This window comes from Pseudorca crassidens, chromosome 6, assembly GCF_039906515.1.
Source record: "Pseudorca crassidens isolate mPseCra1 chromosome 6, mPseCra1.hap1, whole genome shotgun sequence".
NCBI classification, from domain to species: Eukaryota; Metazoa; Chordata; class Mammalia; order Artiodactyla; family Delphinidae; genus Pseudorca; species Pseudorca crassidens.
This window is the reverse complement of record NC_090301.1, coordinates 133,877,182-133,892,184: the sequence shown is the minus strand read 5'-3', so window position 1 is coordinate 133,892,184 and position 15,003 is coordinate 133,877,182.

The following is a 15,003-nucleotide window of genomic DNA, read 5'->3' as shown; positions in this document are numbered from 1 at the left end:
TGGTTTTTTATCAGCATGTTGTTTAGTCTCCACGTAATCAGTTTTTTCTCTTTTTTTTTTCTGTGTTTGACTTCTAGTTTCATGCTGCTGTTGTCAGAAAAGATGCTTGACATAATTTCTAGACTCAAATTTGTTGAGGCTTTTTTTCTGCCCCAGTATGTGGTCAGTCCTCGAGAATGTTCCATGTGCACTTGAAAAGAATGTGTATGCTGCTTTGTTTTCGTTTGGGTTTTTTTTTTTGTTTGGTTTTGGTTTTGGTTTTTTTTGGAGGTAATGTCCTGAAAAGATAAATTAAATCTAACTGTTCTATTGTATCATTTAGGATCTCTGTTGCCTTATTGATTTTCTGTGTAGACAATCTGTCCATTGATGTCTGGGGGTGTTAAAACCTCCTATGTTATTGTATTCCTGTCAATTTCTCTGTTAGTATTTGTTTTATGTATTTGGGTACCCCTATATGGGGTGCATATATGTTGATGAGTATAACATCCTCTTCTCGTATTGATCCTTTATCTTTCCTTATGGCCCACGTTTTAAAGTCTATTTTGTCTAATATGAGTATTATGACCCCTGATTTTTTGTCCTTTCATTTGCATGAAATATCTTTTCCATCCCCTTACTTTCAATCTATTGTGTGTCTGTTGCCCTAAAACGGGTCTCTTGTAGGCAGCATATAGTGGGCGCTTGTTTCATTATCCAATCTGCCACTCTCTCTTTTATTTATTTTTAAATTAATTTTTATTGGAGTATAGTTGATTTACAATGTTGTATTAGTTTCTGCTGTATATGTCTTTTAATTGGAGCATTTAGTCCACTGACATTTACAATAATTATTGATAATTTATTGACATTTTAAACCTTGCTTTCTAGTTGATTCTTTATTTCTTCTTTGTTCCTTTCTTTTTGTTTTTCCTTTTGTGGTTTGATGATTTCCTCTTATTTCATGCTTGTGTTCTCTTTTTCATTTTTTGTGAATCCATTGTATGTTTTTTACTTGTGGTTACCTTGTTTTTCAAGTATGTTAACCCCTTCCTATATCTACTTGCTTTAGACTGATAGTCATTTAGGCTCAAACACAGTCTAAAAACAAAAATCTTACTATCCTCCCCCCATTTCACGATTTTGATGTCCTCTACTACATCTTCATGTTTATTATTTTGCTGTTCATTGTGGTTATCATTGCTTTCACAAAATTTTTATTTTAATTTAAAAAAAGTTTTAATCTGTATACTAGCTTATTTAAATGATTTACTTTCTGATTCTGATATTCTTTTTCCTATAGATTATTGCTTCTTTTCTTTTGTTTTAAATTAATTAATTAATTAATTTGTTATTTGTTTTTGGCTGTGTTGGGTCTTTGTTGCTGCACGCGGGCTTTCTCTAGTTGTGGTGAGTGGGGGCTACTCTTAGTTGTGGTGTGCAGGCTTCTCATTGCAGTGTCTTCTCTTTTTGCAGAGCATGGGCTCTAGGCACATGGGCTTCCGTAGTTGTGGCTCGTGGGCTCTAGAGCACAAGCACAGTAGTTGTGGCTTAGTTGCTCTATGGCATGTGGGATCTTCCCAGTCCAGGGCTCAAACCCGTGTCCCCTGCATTGGCAGGCGAATTCTTTTTTTTTTTTTTGCAGTACACGGGCCTCTCGCTGTTGTGGCCTCTCCTGTTGCGGAGCAAGGCTCCGGACGCACAGGCTCAGCGGCCATGGCTCACGGGCCTAGCCGCTCCGCGGCATGTGGGATCCTCCCGGACCAGGGCACGAACCCGCATCCCCTGCATCGGTAGGTGGACTCTCAACCACTGTGCCACCAGGGAAACCCGGCAGGCGAATTCTTAACCACTGCGCCACCAGGGAAGTCCCTTCTTTTCTATTTAGAGAAGACCTTTCAATATTTCCTTTAGGATAGTTTTAGTATTGCTGTATTCTTCTAGTTTTTGCTTGTCTGAGAAATTCTTTCTCTCTCCTTCTATTCTAATTGATTATCTTGCTGCGTAGAGAATCCTAGGTTGCAGATTCTTTCCTTTCATGACTTCGAATATGTCTTGCCACTCTCTTCTGGCCTGCAGAATTTCTGTACAGAAATCAGTTGATAGCATTATGGGGGTTCCCTGGTAATTAACTCTTTGTTTTTCTCTTGCTGCCTTTAGAATCGTCTTTAATTTTGTCATTTTAATTATAATATGTCTTGGTGTAGTCTGTTTGTATTCATCTTCTTTCGGACCCTCTGTGTTTCCTGTACCTGGATATCTGTTTCCTTCTTTAGGTGTGGGAAGTTTTCAGCCATAATCTGTTCAAATACATTTTGATCCCTTTTTCTCTTTCTGCTCCTCTGGAATCCCTCTTATGTGTAGATTGGCACGCTTTATATTATCCCATAGGTCACTTATTGTGCTTTAATTTTTTTTCCTTTGGCTTTCTGTCTGCTGTTCTGGCTGGGTGATTTCCATTTTTTCTATCTTCCAGATCACTTATTTGTTCTTCTGCATTATTCATTCTGCTCTTCACTGCCTTGAGCTCAGCTTTTGTCTCAGGAAATGAATTTTCTAATTTTTCTTGGCTCCTCCTTCTAGTTTCTAGTTCCTTTTTACATTAATTTGCACTTCTGTCGCTAGCCTTTCTTTATTCCTTCAGTATTTTCATTATCTCCTTTTGGAACTTGGCGTCTATCAGACTAAAGAGGTCTGTCTCACTGTTCGTTCTTTCAGGGAAGTTCTCTTGATCTGTTAATCGGGAGTGCTTCCTCTGCTTCCTCATTGTACTCATACTTCTCTTACTCTGTGACGTTAGGAGGAACAATTATCTACTGTGGTCTTGGAGGGCTATTTTTACATGAGAGCACCCCTGTGTATCTTGCATGGTTTTAATATTCTTGGTGCGAGGACTGCTTTTCGTGTGGATGCCTGCCTCATCTTCCCTCAGCATGTGCTGGCCATTATCCCCTTGATAGGGGGTGTGCAGATGCAGTGGCTGGTGCCCACCCCCGGAGTCTGTGGCAGCGGCGTGGAACCCATATTTAGAGTCAGTAAAAATATTTAATTTTTTAACCTTCCCTAATTGCAAAGCTCTCATTCATGCTGTTAGCTTGGCCTTCTGGGCTGATTCTGGAGTGGCAGGGCCTTGGCTTCTATGGCTTCACCTAGACTAACTGGAATACCCTGTCTTTCAGGCTCCCATGTCTACATTACTCCTCCTGTTGGTAAACCATTTGACCTCTGGGTTGTCAAGAGGTTCATCTAACAGATCAGACCTGCCTCTGTGGTTGGATATGGTAATGCACTCATTGCGGTTTTTCCCTCTGTGGCCAAGGCTCGAGCCCCTGGTGTCAAAACGAATCCTAAATACTGAACCCATTGCTGTGAGATCTGAGCCTTAGTTGGGGAGACTTTCTGTCCCCTTTCTGCTAGAAAATGAGGATTTTAACAGTATTTTGATCTGAATCTTGCTTTTTCTCACTACTTATCAATAAGTTATCAACATATTATAGCAAGAGTTCTCTCCTCAGGGCTGAGTTCCCTCAGCTTCCTTGTTAACATGTTTCCAAAAAGATGGGGGCTGTCCTAAAAATCCTGCAGAAGCACTGCCCCAGTATTTTGGGGAGCCTTCAGGATGTCAAGGTCCCTCCATTCAAAGGCAAAAACGTATTGAGAGCCTGGATGAAGGGGAATTCAGAAGAGTGCATCTTTGAGGTACAAAGCAGAGAAATACCGAGCGCTCCCCAGCATTTAGGTGAGGAGGGTATGTGGTTTGGCACCAGTGGGTGAATAGGGATGACGGCCTCATTCAGTGCTCCGACGTCTTGCACAAACCGACACTCCCGCTTAGGCTTCTGAACAGGCAGCACTGACATGTTGGAAGGGGACTGGCAGGGCCTCATGCGTCCATGTTTTAGGAATTTGCTGAGCAGCTGTTGCATCCCCTCATGGCCTCAGGCTTTACTGTCTCTTCCAGGGATATTTTTCCTTCATTGTATTTCTATTGGGGGAATACATTTTGCCCTCCCTGGCACCAAGGTATCCCCAACGGCACAATCTACTTGTTCTCTCATTTCCTGGGGGATGTCTTGGGGAATATTTGGATGACCAGCAGGTGGGTCATCTGGGGCTACTAATAGATGCACGCTCTGTTTGAATTCTTTACCTCCTTGGATTTTATCCTGTCCTAAGAACATACTAGCTCCTAATTTATTTAGCAAATCTCTTCCGTGGAGGGGGACAGAGCATTGTGGCATATACAAAAAGGAGTGAATAATAATAATGGGCCGGACTCCGCAGGCAATGGGAGAAGTAAATCGCCTTCCCTTTGGCTGTCCATAACTCCCAACACAGGACAGTCACGGTTGGGGAGGGGGCTGCCCGGCCAAGTCACAACAGAGCAGGTGACTCTGGTGTCCACAAGAAGCTCAGTTCTCTGACCTGCCACATCGAGGGTGACGTGAGGCTCCACTGGAGTAATGAGGACAGACAGAGTGGGATCTGGAGCCGGGCAGGCCCTCGGGCCATCAGTCGGCGTGCGGGAGTCTCTCATCCGAGATATTCGCAAGGAACTGGGGCTGGTTGGGGCTGCCCCGCGGGCGTCTCACAGGAGGGCACTCAGGACATTCCCCCTTCCAGTGCCTCCCCTGCCGACCACAGGAACGTTGGTTCGGGCCCAGGCGGCTTCTTGGTGGTCTGTCCGGCCTTCTCAGCCCTCCAGGCTTCCACTCAAGGTGGCCGGTGAATCAGAGAAGCCGAAAGCTGCGTTTTCTTTATTAGCCTCTTTATCCTACTGGCCTCCTCCATTAACGCTCAGTCATTATTGCCAACTGAAAGGGAAACGCACAACCTGAGAGCTGTGCGTTGTTTTATTTGGGGCAACTTGAGGACTATAGCCCAGGAGACAGCCTTTCAGATGGCTCTGAGGAGCTGCTCCCAAGGGGCAGGAGGAAGGTCAGTATGTACGTGATTTTGGTGAAGGGGGTTCATGCCATCCAGTCAAGCACAGTTTTACAGAAGGTGGCTGCTCGTCATGAGAAGCAGACGTCACCATTTATGATTTTAGTGCTTTTCTAGATGTGAGGAGAAACGGGAACTGGGGTCATAAAATCTTGTCCTGAAAATATCTAACTATCTGAAGGCCTGTCCTGCCAGTTTCTCCCAGCGCACAGAGGGCCTCCTTTCTGCTCTCCACCCTGAGCTCCTTTCAGGGGGTGTTGAAGGTCAGCGGCTGCAGCGGCTTAATCCTCGCAGAGGTGGATGGCAAGTGCCCATGTTTAGCTGGCAGCGCCCCCCCATGGTCATAAATTCGACCATGGTTTGGGAGGCATTTCGTGGCCATTTCGTCCCATGGTGCTAGGAAGGCTTATCCCTAAGTCTGGCAAAGATTTTGCTGAGAGGCCACTCAACGTGCTACTACTGGACTAGGCCTTATAACAGTAACCGAAGGTCTCTGGACCACCTGCGTTACTAGTCTGTTATGGTCCAGGAAAAAATCCCCTCTTGCATCTTCCCATGTCTAGAGCTGCACTATTACAGTCGTTGATCTCATACAGAACCATAGAGTTGATCAACCGCTTCAAGTCTCTTCGTCATCATTATTTTTGTTGGAGGCTCAGGCACACATTTGGTAAAACAAGAAACAATAATCTTGTAAAACAGGCAACATACAAATAATATAGCTAATAACATAATAGAGTTATAAGTAAATATTTAAGCCAAGAGCTTCCCACGGCAAACCAGTTTCTGAAGAGGTCGTCAAGCCTTAGGACTTAAGGCAGAAATCCGAGTTTTCATTGGGTTCATTAAAGGTGTTCCATCAGGGGATTCGTCAGGTGGGAAAACACAGCGTTCGGTTTTAGTCATGGCACAGGTGCCTCCCTGAGATGCTGTAAGGATGTCAAGGGCCACGCCGTTTTGTAGCACCACCTTTCTCATCATAGAGACCTCGAAATTCAGCAGGCTGATAGCCTGGTTACAGTCATTTAAAGCCTGTTGAGTGAATTCTGTTAAGGCTTCAGTATGGCTGATTATATTCTCCAATCCTATTGAAGGCGCAAAAATAGCTGCTAAGTGGTCATACCAGCGGAATACGGATCTCTTGACGCGTAGGGCTCATGCCAGTGGTAAATTGGCTGGGGTCATCTCTAAATTGTTATGTATATGACCTTGAATCCATGGGACTCCCAGGGTACATCTTCCTATCCATCCTGGTGGAAGCCAAGGCCATAAATTAGTACTACAGATCCACTGAGTCCCATTCGTGTGATCCAGTGAATCTCTGGTTGTCTGACCCAGTCGATTCCATACAAATCCTGATCTCTAAGGGTAATAATATGTAGGCATTGTTCATAAGGCACCCAGCCTAATTTCCTAATGTTACTAGGCTGATCATTCTTAGTATGATTTAATTGTTCCCAACATAGAAAAGCCTTTAAACTTAAATAGCCTGGTGTTAACCACATGAACCCATCCCATAATTGTTGGAGGTTTTCTTCTAATAAATGGGAGGTTACAGTTTTCGATTGAGACTTAGACCGTTGTTCTAACTGAGCTTGAGTGACCATAAAAGAAAGTTCATTTTCTTGGCCAGTGTCAGAGCAGGTATTATTAATTGGCCAGGTGAGGGGATTCCCACCTAGTAATAGCCACAGTAGCCAGAACAGGACTGACATTTCTTTCTTCTGAAATAAATTTCCTAAGAGTCGACCAGCTAGAGCCTTGGAGGGGAGAAATCTACCAAGGTAACCCCGAAGTACTGGACACAGGTAACTGGCCGTAAACCCAGCAATTGGATTGATGTTTAAAACTAGCATAGGATCGTGCCTATGATAGAAAAACATTTGATTTACATGCAAAGGTCCAAGAAGTCAAAAAAACACTATAAATGATCATACGAGTCAGGTCCAGCATCTTGGGTGAGCTGCCTACTTCTGATGTCGTCTTCTTCTAATCCTGGTGGGAGCGTAGTTTCTCCTGTGTTTGACCATCGTTTTCAGGTGAGTTTGAGGTCAGCAGTCCTCGCTGTGGACCAGTCCGGTGCAGGGGTCCTTTTTATGTGGGAAATGTGAATCCAAGAGTCAATTCCCTTTAGTTTCGCTGCACGTGAGCTAGTTAAGAATACCTGGTGAGGGCCTTTCCATTTGGGTTGTAGTGAGCCCTTTAAATGATGTCTTTTCCAATATACATAATCTTCAGGTTGTAAATCGTGGGATAGCTGATCTTCATCCAAAGATAGATTACTATGATAGCCTTCAGAAAGAAGCTTAGAATGCTCTTTTAGGCGCTTGATTAAGCTTTTACAATAATGTAACATGTCCCCTTTTAATAACATAGATTCATACAACCCTTCATCTAGTCTCGTTGGTCTGCCAGTTATAATTTCAAAAGGAGACAAATGATGTTTCCCAAAGGGAGTAGATCTTAGCTTGAGAAGGACCAGTAGAAGGGCCTTCGGCCGGGGTAAGGAATAAACATCTACAGTTTAGCCACTTGGGTTTTAATTGTTCCATTTGTTCTTTCTGCTACCCCAGAGAACTGGGGGTGGTAAGCACAAAGGAAACGCTGCATAATTGACCAGATTTTGCAAATTTCCTTGACAACTTGTGCAGTAAAGTGGGTTCCCCTATCACCATGTATTTCTGAAGGGACTCCCCAAGGGAATAGCCCTCTCTAATATTAATTTGCCTACTGAGTGCACAGCGGTCCTTCTGCGCGGGAATGCCTCAAGCCAACGTGAAAACATGCACATCATAACAAGTACGTCCTGGTAACCTTGAGAGGGGGCATTTGGGTAAAATCCATCTGCCAGATTTCAAAAGGGCCAGCAGGTGATGGAAAGCTTCCCTGAGAACTGCATAATGGATTTCCTGGGTCGTATTTTGGACACGTGGTGCATCTAGAATAAACTTTCCGAGCTATAGTGAAGGAAGGCTTCCAAAAATATTATTTACCCCACAATACCATCTTATCTGGGTTCCAGTGAGTCAACTCATGAGTACATTGTAGAGTGGGGTGTTGAGCTCCAAAAGGAAGGATAGGCTTCCCGTTTGGGCCTATCCGGAGCCCGTTACTGGAGTCAAACCTTCCTCCTTTCTGTTTCGAAGTATCCTTTTCTCCTTTTGGTGCCGTCCCCTGAAAATTTAATGGGGTGTCAGTAAGGTTACTGGGAGGCTGAAAAGAGAAAACAGCTGTTAGTTGACTGTTATCCTTCTGCAGAGCTGCTGTCTTGGTGGCGTGATCAGCTAAGGAGTGTTCCCTTTTGCTTCTGTGGAGTCAGCCTTTGTTTGAATGGCCTGATACTTTAATGATAGTTAGTGTGCTTGGTAGCAGAATTGCATCCAATAATTCTGTGACTTGTCTCCTTTTTTTTTAAATTTTTATTTATTTATTTTATTTTTGGCTGTGTTGGGTCTTTGTTGCTGCTCACGGGCTTCTCATTGCGGTGGCTTCTCTTGTTGCAGAGCATGGGCTCCAGGCCCGTGGCCTCAGTAGTTGTGGCGCAAGGGCTTAGCTGCTCCGTGGCGTGTGGGTTCTTCCTGGTCCAGGGCTTGAACCTGTGTCCCCTGCGTTGGCAGAAGTATTCTTAACCACTCCACCACCAGGGAAGTCCCTTGTCTCCCATTTTTAATAGGCTGTCCTGAGGGTGTTAAAAATCCCCTTTGTTTCCACAGCATGCCAAAGTCGTCTGCTACCCCAATAGTGTAGCGGCTGTCAGTGTGAATGTTAGCGGATTTCCCTATTGCCAACTGGCAGGCTCTTGTTAGTGCTATTCATTCAGCCTGCTGGGCACAAGAGACATTAGGTAAGGGGCCATTCTCAAGGACTGATACTGGAGAAACAGTATAACCAACCTGGTACTTTCAGCATAACCAACCTGGTACTTTCCATGAGGTCCTCGCAGATATGAACCGTCAATGAATAATGTAATATCAGGGTTACCCATAGGGCTTTCTCGGAGATCAATCCTGGGAGATGAAAGATTGTCGGTTAAAACAATACAGTCTTGTTTTTCATCACTGACACCTGATTCCTCCAGTAGCAAGGTGGCTGGATTAAGCCTGTTGCATCTGTGAAGAGTTATATTTGGCGAGATCAAGACAGTCTCGTGGGAGGTTAATCGACTCGCTGAATAATGTTGTGTGTGATGAGAGTTCAGTAAGACTTCCACAGAGTGAGGAACAAAGATAGTGAAAGGGTGACTCATGACTCTTCTGTGGTTTGACACAGCACAGCTGTTGCTGTGACAGCCCAGAGGCAAGGGGGAGGCCCCCAGCCACCGAATCTAGCTGTTGGCTATAATATCCTATTGGCCGGTAGTAACCACCGCGTTGCTGGGTTAGTACTCCTAGTGCAGTCCCCTTGTTTTTGTGAACAAAGAGAGAGAAGGGTCGATCATGATTTGGATGCCCCAGGGCCGGGGGCATGGCCAGAAGTTTTTTAAGGTCTCCATGGCTTCAGAATGTTCTATATCCCAGCAAAGAGTTTCAGGTTGATCTTGAGTAGATTATATAGTGGCTGAGCTTTTTTTTTTTTGGCTGTGCTGGGTCTTCATTGCTGTGCGTGGGCTTTTCTCTAGTGGTGGAGAGCAGGGGCTACTCTTTGTTGTGGTGTGTGGCTTCTCATTGCTGTGGCTTCTCTTGTTGCAGAGCACGGGCTCTAGGCGCGTGGGCTCAGTCGTTGTGGCTCGCAGGCTCTACAGCGCAGGCTCAGTAGCTGTGGCGCACGGGCTTAGTTGCTCCCCGGCATGTGGGATCTTCCCGGACCAGGGCTCGAACCCACGTCCCTGCATTGGCAGGCGGATTCTTAACCACTGCGCCACCAGGGAAGTCCCATATAGTGGCTGAGCTATTAAATAAAAATTAGGAATCCAACTCCTACAGTAGCCTGCAAGGCCCCAAAATCCCCTTAATTGCCTTTTTGTCTTCGGGACAGGGAAGATTAGAAGGACTTTCACTCTATCCAGATCAATTAAAAGTCCTTCTTTAGCTATCCTACGTCCTAAATATTTTACACTAGTCTTACAGAATTGCAATTTCTCTTTGGACACTTCACGTCCCTTTAAGCCTAGCTTCTGAGGTAAATACAGGGTGTCCTGCTGGCTCTTTATCAAGGAATTTGAACACAGCAGCAAATCGTCTACATGTTGTATCAAAACTGACTTGAGGAAAATCCAGATCATCTAGATCGGCTTTTAATATCTGGGAGGAGTAAGCGGGGCTTTCGGTATAGGCTGTGGCATTACAGTCCACGTATGTTACCGTTCATTCCAAGTAAAGGCAAAACTTCTGATCATCTGGATGTACGGGATACTAAAAACTGCACTACAGAGACTATCACAGAAAACAGGTCCCTGCTTCTAGGGATATAGGACGGTAAGGCATGGGGGTGTGATGCTAAAGAATGACGGGATAATAACAGCATTGGTAAATCTGAAGTACTATACCAATCTGCAACCCTTGCCGTCAGGTTTTTAACTGGCAGAATGGGAATTTTACCAGGGCTGGTGCAAGGCGCAATAGCCCTTCCTCAGTGTGAGCTGATATTAAAGGTTTTATTCCTTTGTGGCCTCCTGCCTGAATGGATATGGACGAATACTGGGCAGGGGCTTACCCTTACCTATAGTACTTCGGACGGGGGATGCAGAATGTGTTCTTCCAATGTCAGTAGAGTCAAGTGCCCATAATTCTTTAGGTGCTAAGCCTGGCGATTGGTCTTGTTCAGTGTCAGCCTCATCATCATCATGAACATGATATGATGAAAGAAGTCTGATCGATCCTTTAGGTCTAGAAACATTTCTCCCTTAGGAGTAAAGGAAGTACGGGCTTCAGAAGCTTCTAATAGGTCTCTACCTATCAGGTGAAAGGAGCCCTTTCTACTAGAAAAGATGGAGTGTCTTCCTTTAAGTTCCCCAAAGTAGAATTCTAACGGCAATGATTTAAGAGCCTTAGTGCACATTAGAAACCCCTACTGTCTGTATCGAAGTATTACTCTGCGGGAGAAAGTGTTTAATTTTGGTAGGTTCAAAACTGAAAAGGTGGCCCCTGTATGTATTAGAGCTTTATTGGTTCTCCTTGTATAATCATTTATACTTCTCCCAGGGTGTTAGAGGGGAGAAAGTAAGACTCCCCACATTCCCTCGGAGCAGCCCTATTCTTATTTAACTCAAAATCCCAGTCTAAAATCCAGTTTTCCTTCTAGGTTTCTCCTTCTTAACTTACAGTTCACCGTGTGATGCCCTGGTTTTCTAAAGTAAAAGCAAACTTTGGGTTTCTCTACCAGTTGGGGGTTAAACAGGGGTCAGTTAACCTTTGACTGGCATTGAGAACTTAATTGGCACAATGGAAGGTTCATAATTTTCGTAGATACCCCCTTTTCCTTCTTTTATTTATGGTCTTGAAAAGGTGGTCAGCCAGTGTAACAAGGGTGTTTGTATGTAACGTGGACCAACCTAGATTGTGTCTTTTGACTAGAGCAGATAAATCCTCATCTAAGTCTTCTGAAAAGGTGGAGTTAAGCAAAGGATCGTTTTGGTGGTTAGAGGATGGTTCAGGTGTCAAGCCAGAGTAGTGCTTAAAAGTGTTTTACAAACCTTTCCTAATAGTCCAGAGTTGATTCATCCAATCTTTGCTTCACTGTTGAATCTCTGTCAAGTCTACGGTTTTTTGGGAAAAGCTCTAGGATCAGTCCAAGTAATATCTGAGCTAATTCCTTACATTCAATGAGAGCCTGTGGCTCAAAGTCCATTAAGGAGTATTTCCATCCTACTTTCCTTATCGCTTCCCTTGCTCTGCGTTCAGAAACTAACAGCTGTATTTATTGATAGAGATCTGAAAACCTGGGCTCATAGGTCCGGATGGTCAACTGAAATTCCTTAGCAAATCCCAATGGATCCTGACTTAGATAGGGAAATTCCTTAGCTAAGGCTCTAAGTTCTGTTTGGGTCCAGGGTGTGTACATAAGCACTAAGGATGGTTCATTTCTCCCTGTAGTAGGTTTCTCCTAGGTTTCTCATTAGACTTCTGATTTTTTATCCTCTTTGCTGGGGAAGAGGGAGCAGCAGAAGGTGGAAGAGAAAAAGGATGGCGTCCGGGCCGGGCAGCTCAGATAGACAAGGACACGTGGGAGGGGCAGAGGGCGAGGCGGAGTCAGTGCTAGCGGCCTATTTTTAGTTGCGATATAGTTTCAAGCAATTTCTTGTTGGTTTCCTGCAAAGAAATTACTCTATCATTTCCTCTTTTAGAAGCTTCTAAATACCAGTCAAAGTGAGCATTCCATTCAGTCTGTTTGACCTTTTTTTTGGCGGGGGGGCGGGGAGTATCGGAGTATAATTGCTTTACAATGTTGTGTTAGTTGCTGCTGTACAACAGAGTAAATCCGCTATGTGTATACACATCTCCCCTCCCTCTTGCATCTCCTTCCCATCCCCCCATCCCCCCCCATCTAGGTCATCACAGAGCACCGAGCTGAGCGCCCTGTGCTATACAGCAGGTTCCCTCCCACTAGGTCTCTATTTTACACATGGTAGTGGATTTATGTCAAACTTACTCTCCCAATTCGTCCCACCCTCACCTTCCCCCTGTGCCCACACATCTGTTCTCTACATCTGCACCTCTATTCCCGCCCTGGAAATAGGTTCATCTGTACCATTTTTCCAGATTCCACATACATGCATTAATATACGATATTTGTTTTTCTCTTTCCGACTTACTTCACTCTGTATGACAGACTCTAAGTCTGTCCACTTCTCTACAAATGACCCAATTTTGTTCCTTTTTATGGCTGAGTAATATTCCATTGTATATATGTACCACATCTTTTTTATCCATTCATCTGTCGTTGGACACTTAGGTTGCTTCCATGTCCTGGCTATTGCAAATAGAGCTGCAGTGAACATTGTGGTACAATGACTCTTTTTGAATGATGGTTTTCTCAGGGTATATGCCCAGTAGTGGGATTGCTGAGTCATATGGTAGTTCTATTTTTATTTAAGGAACCTCCATACTGTTCTCCACAGTGGCTCTATCAATTTACATTCCCACCAACAGTGTAAGAGGGTTACCTTTTCTCCACACCCTCTCCACCATTTATTCTTTGTAGATTTTTAGATGATGGCCATTCTGACCGGTGTGAGGTGATACCTCATTGTAGTTTTGATTTGCATTTCTCTAAAAAGTAGTGATGTTGAGCATCTTTTCATGTACCTCTAGGCATCTGTATGTCCTCTTTGGAGAAATGTCTATTAGGTCTTCTGCCCATTTTTTGATTGGGTTGTTTGTTTTTCGATATTGAGCTGTTTGTGTATTTTGGAGACTAATCTTCTGTGTGTTGCTTCATTTGCAAATATTTTCTGTTCTGAGGGTTGTCTTTTGGTCTTGTTTATGGTTTCCTTTGCTGTGCAAAGGCTTTTAAGTTTAATTAGGTCCCATTTGTTTATTTTTGTTTTTATTTCCATTACTCTAGGAGGTGGATCAGAAAACCTCTTGCTGTAATTTATGTCAAAGAGTGTTCTGCCTATGTTTTCCTCTAAGAGTTTTATAGTGTCCAGTCTTACATTTAGGCCTTTAATCCATTTTGAGTTTATTCTTGTGTATGGTGATAGGGAGTGTTCTAATTTCATTCTTTTACATGTAGCTGTCCAGTTTTCCCAGCACCACTTATTGAAGAGGCTGTCTTCTCTCCATTGTATATCCTTTCCTACTTTGTCATAGATTAGGTGACCATAGGTGCGTGGGTTTATCTTTGGGCTTTCTATCCTGTTCCATTGATCTATATTTCTGATTTTATGCCAGTGCCATACTGTCTTGATTACTGTAGATTTGTAGTATAGTTTGAACTTGGGGAGCTTGATTCCTCCAGCTCCGTTTTTCTTTCTCAAGATTGCTCTGGCTATTCGGGGTCTTTTGTGTTTCCACACAAAGCATAAAATTTTTGGTTCTAATTCTGTGAAGAATGCCATTGGTAATTTGATAGGGATTGCACTGAAATCTGTAGGCTTTTGGTAGTATAGTCATTCTTCCAATCCAAAAACATGATATATGTCTCCATCTGTTTGTGTCATCTTTGATTTCTTTCATCAGTGTCTTATAGTTTACTGTGTACAGGTCTTTTGCCTCCTTAGGTAGGTTTATTCCTAGGCATTTTATTCTTTTTGTTGCAATGGTAAATGGGATTGTTTCCTTAATTTCTATTTCTGATCTTTTGTTGTTAGTGTGTAGGAATGCAAGAGATTTCTGTGCATTAATTTTGTATCCTGCAGCTTTACCAAATGCATTGATTAGCTCTAGTAGTTGTCTGGTGGCATCTTTAGGATTTTCTATGTATAGCATCATGTCATCTGCAAACAGTGACAGTTTTACTTCTTCTTTTCCAATTTGTATTCCTTTTATTTCTTTTTCTTCTCTGATTGCTGTGGCTAGGACTTCCGAAACTATGCTGAATAATGGTGGCGAGAGTGGACATCCTTGTCTTATTCCTGATCTTAGAGGAATGCTTTCAGTTTTTCACCATTGAGAATGATGTTTGCTGTGGGTTTGTCATATCTGGCCTTTATTATGTTGAGGTAGGTTCCCTCTATGCCCACTTTCTGGAGAGTTTTTATCATAAGTGGTGTTGAATTTTGTCAAAAGCTTTTTCTGCATCTCTGGAGATGATCATATGGTTTTTCTCCTTCAATTTGTTAATATGGTGTATCACATTGATTGTTTTGCGTATATTGAAGAATCCTTGCATCCCTGGGATAAACCCCACTTGATCATGATGTATGATCCTTTTAATGTGTTGTTGGATTTTGTTTGCTAGTATTTTGTTGAGGATTTTTGCATCTATGTTCATCAGTGATATTGGTCTATAATTTTCTTTTTTTGTAGTATCTTTGTCTGGTTTTGGTATCAGGGTGATGGTGGCCTCATTGAATGAGTTTGGGAGTGTTCGTTCCTCTGCAATTTTTGGGAAGAGTTTGAGTAGGATGGGTGTTAGCTCTTCTCTAAATGTTTGATAGAATTCATCTGTGAAGCCAACTGGTCCTGGACTTTTGTTTGT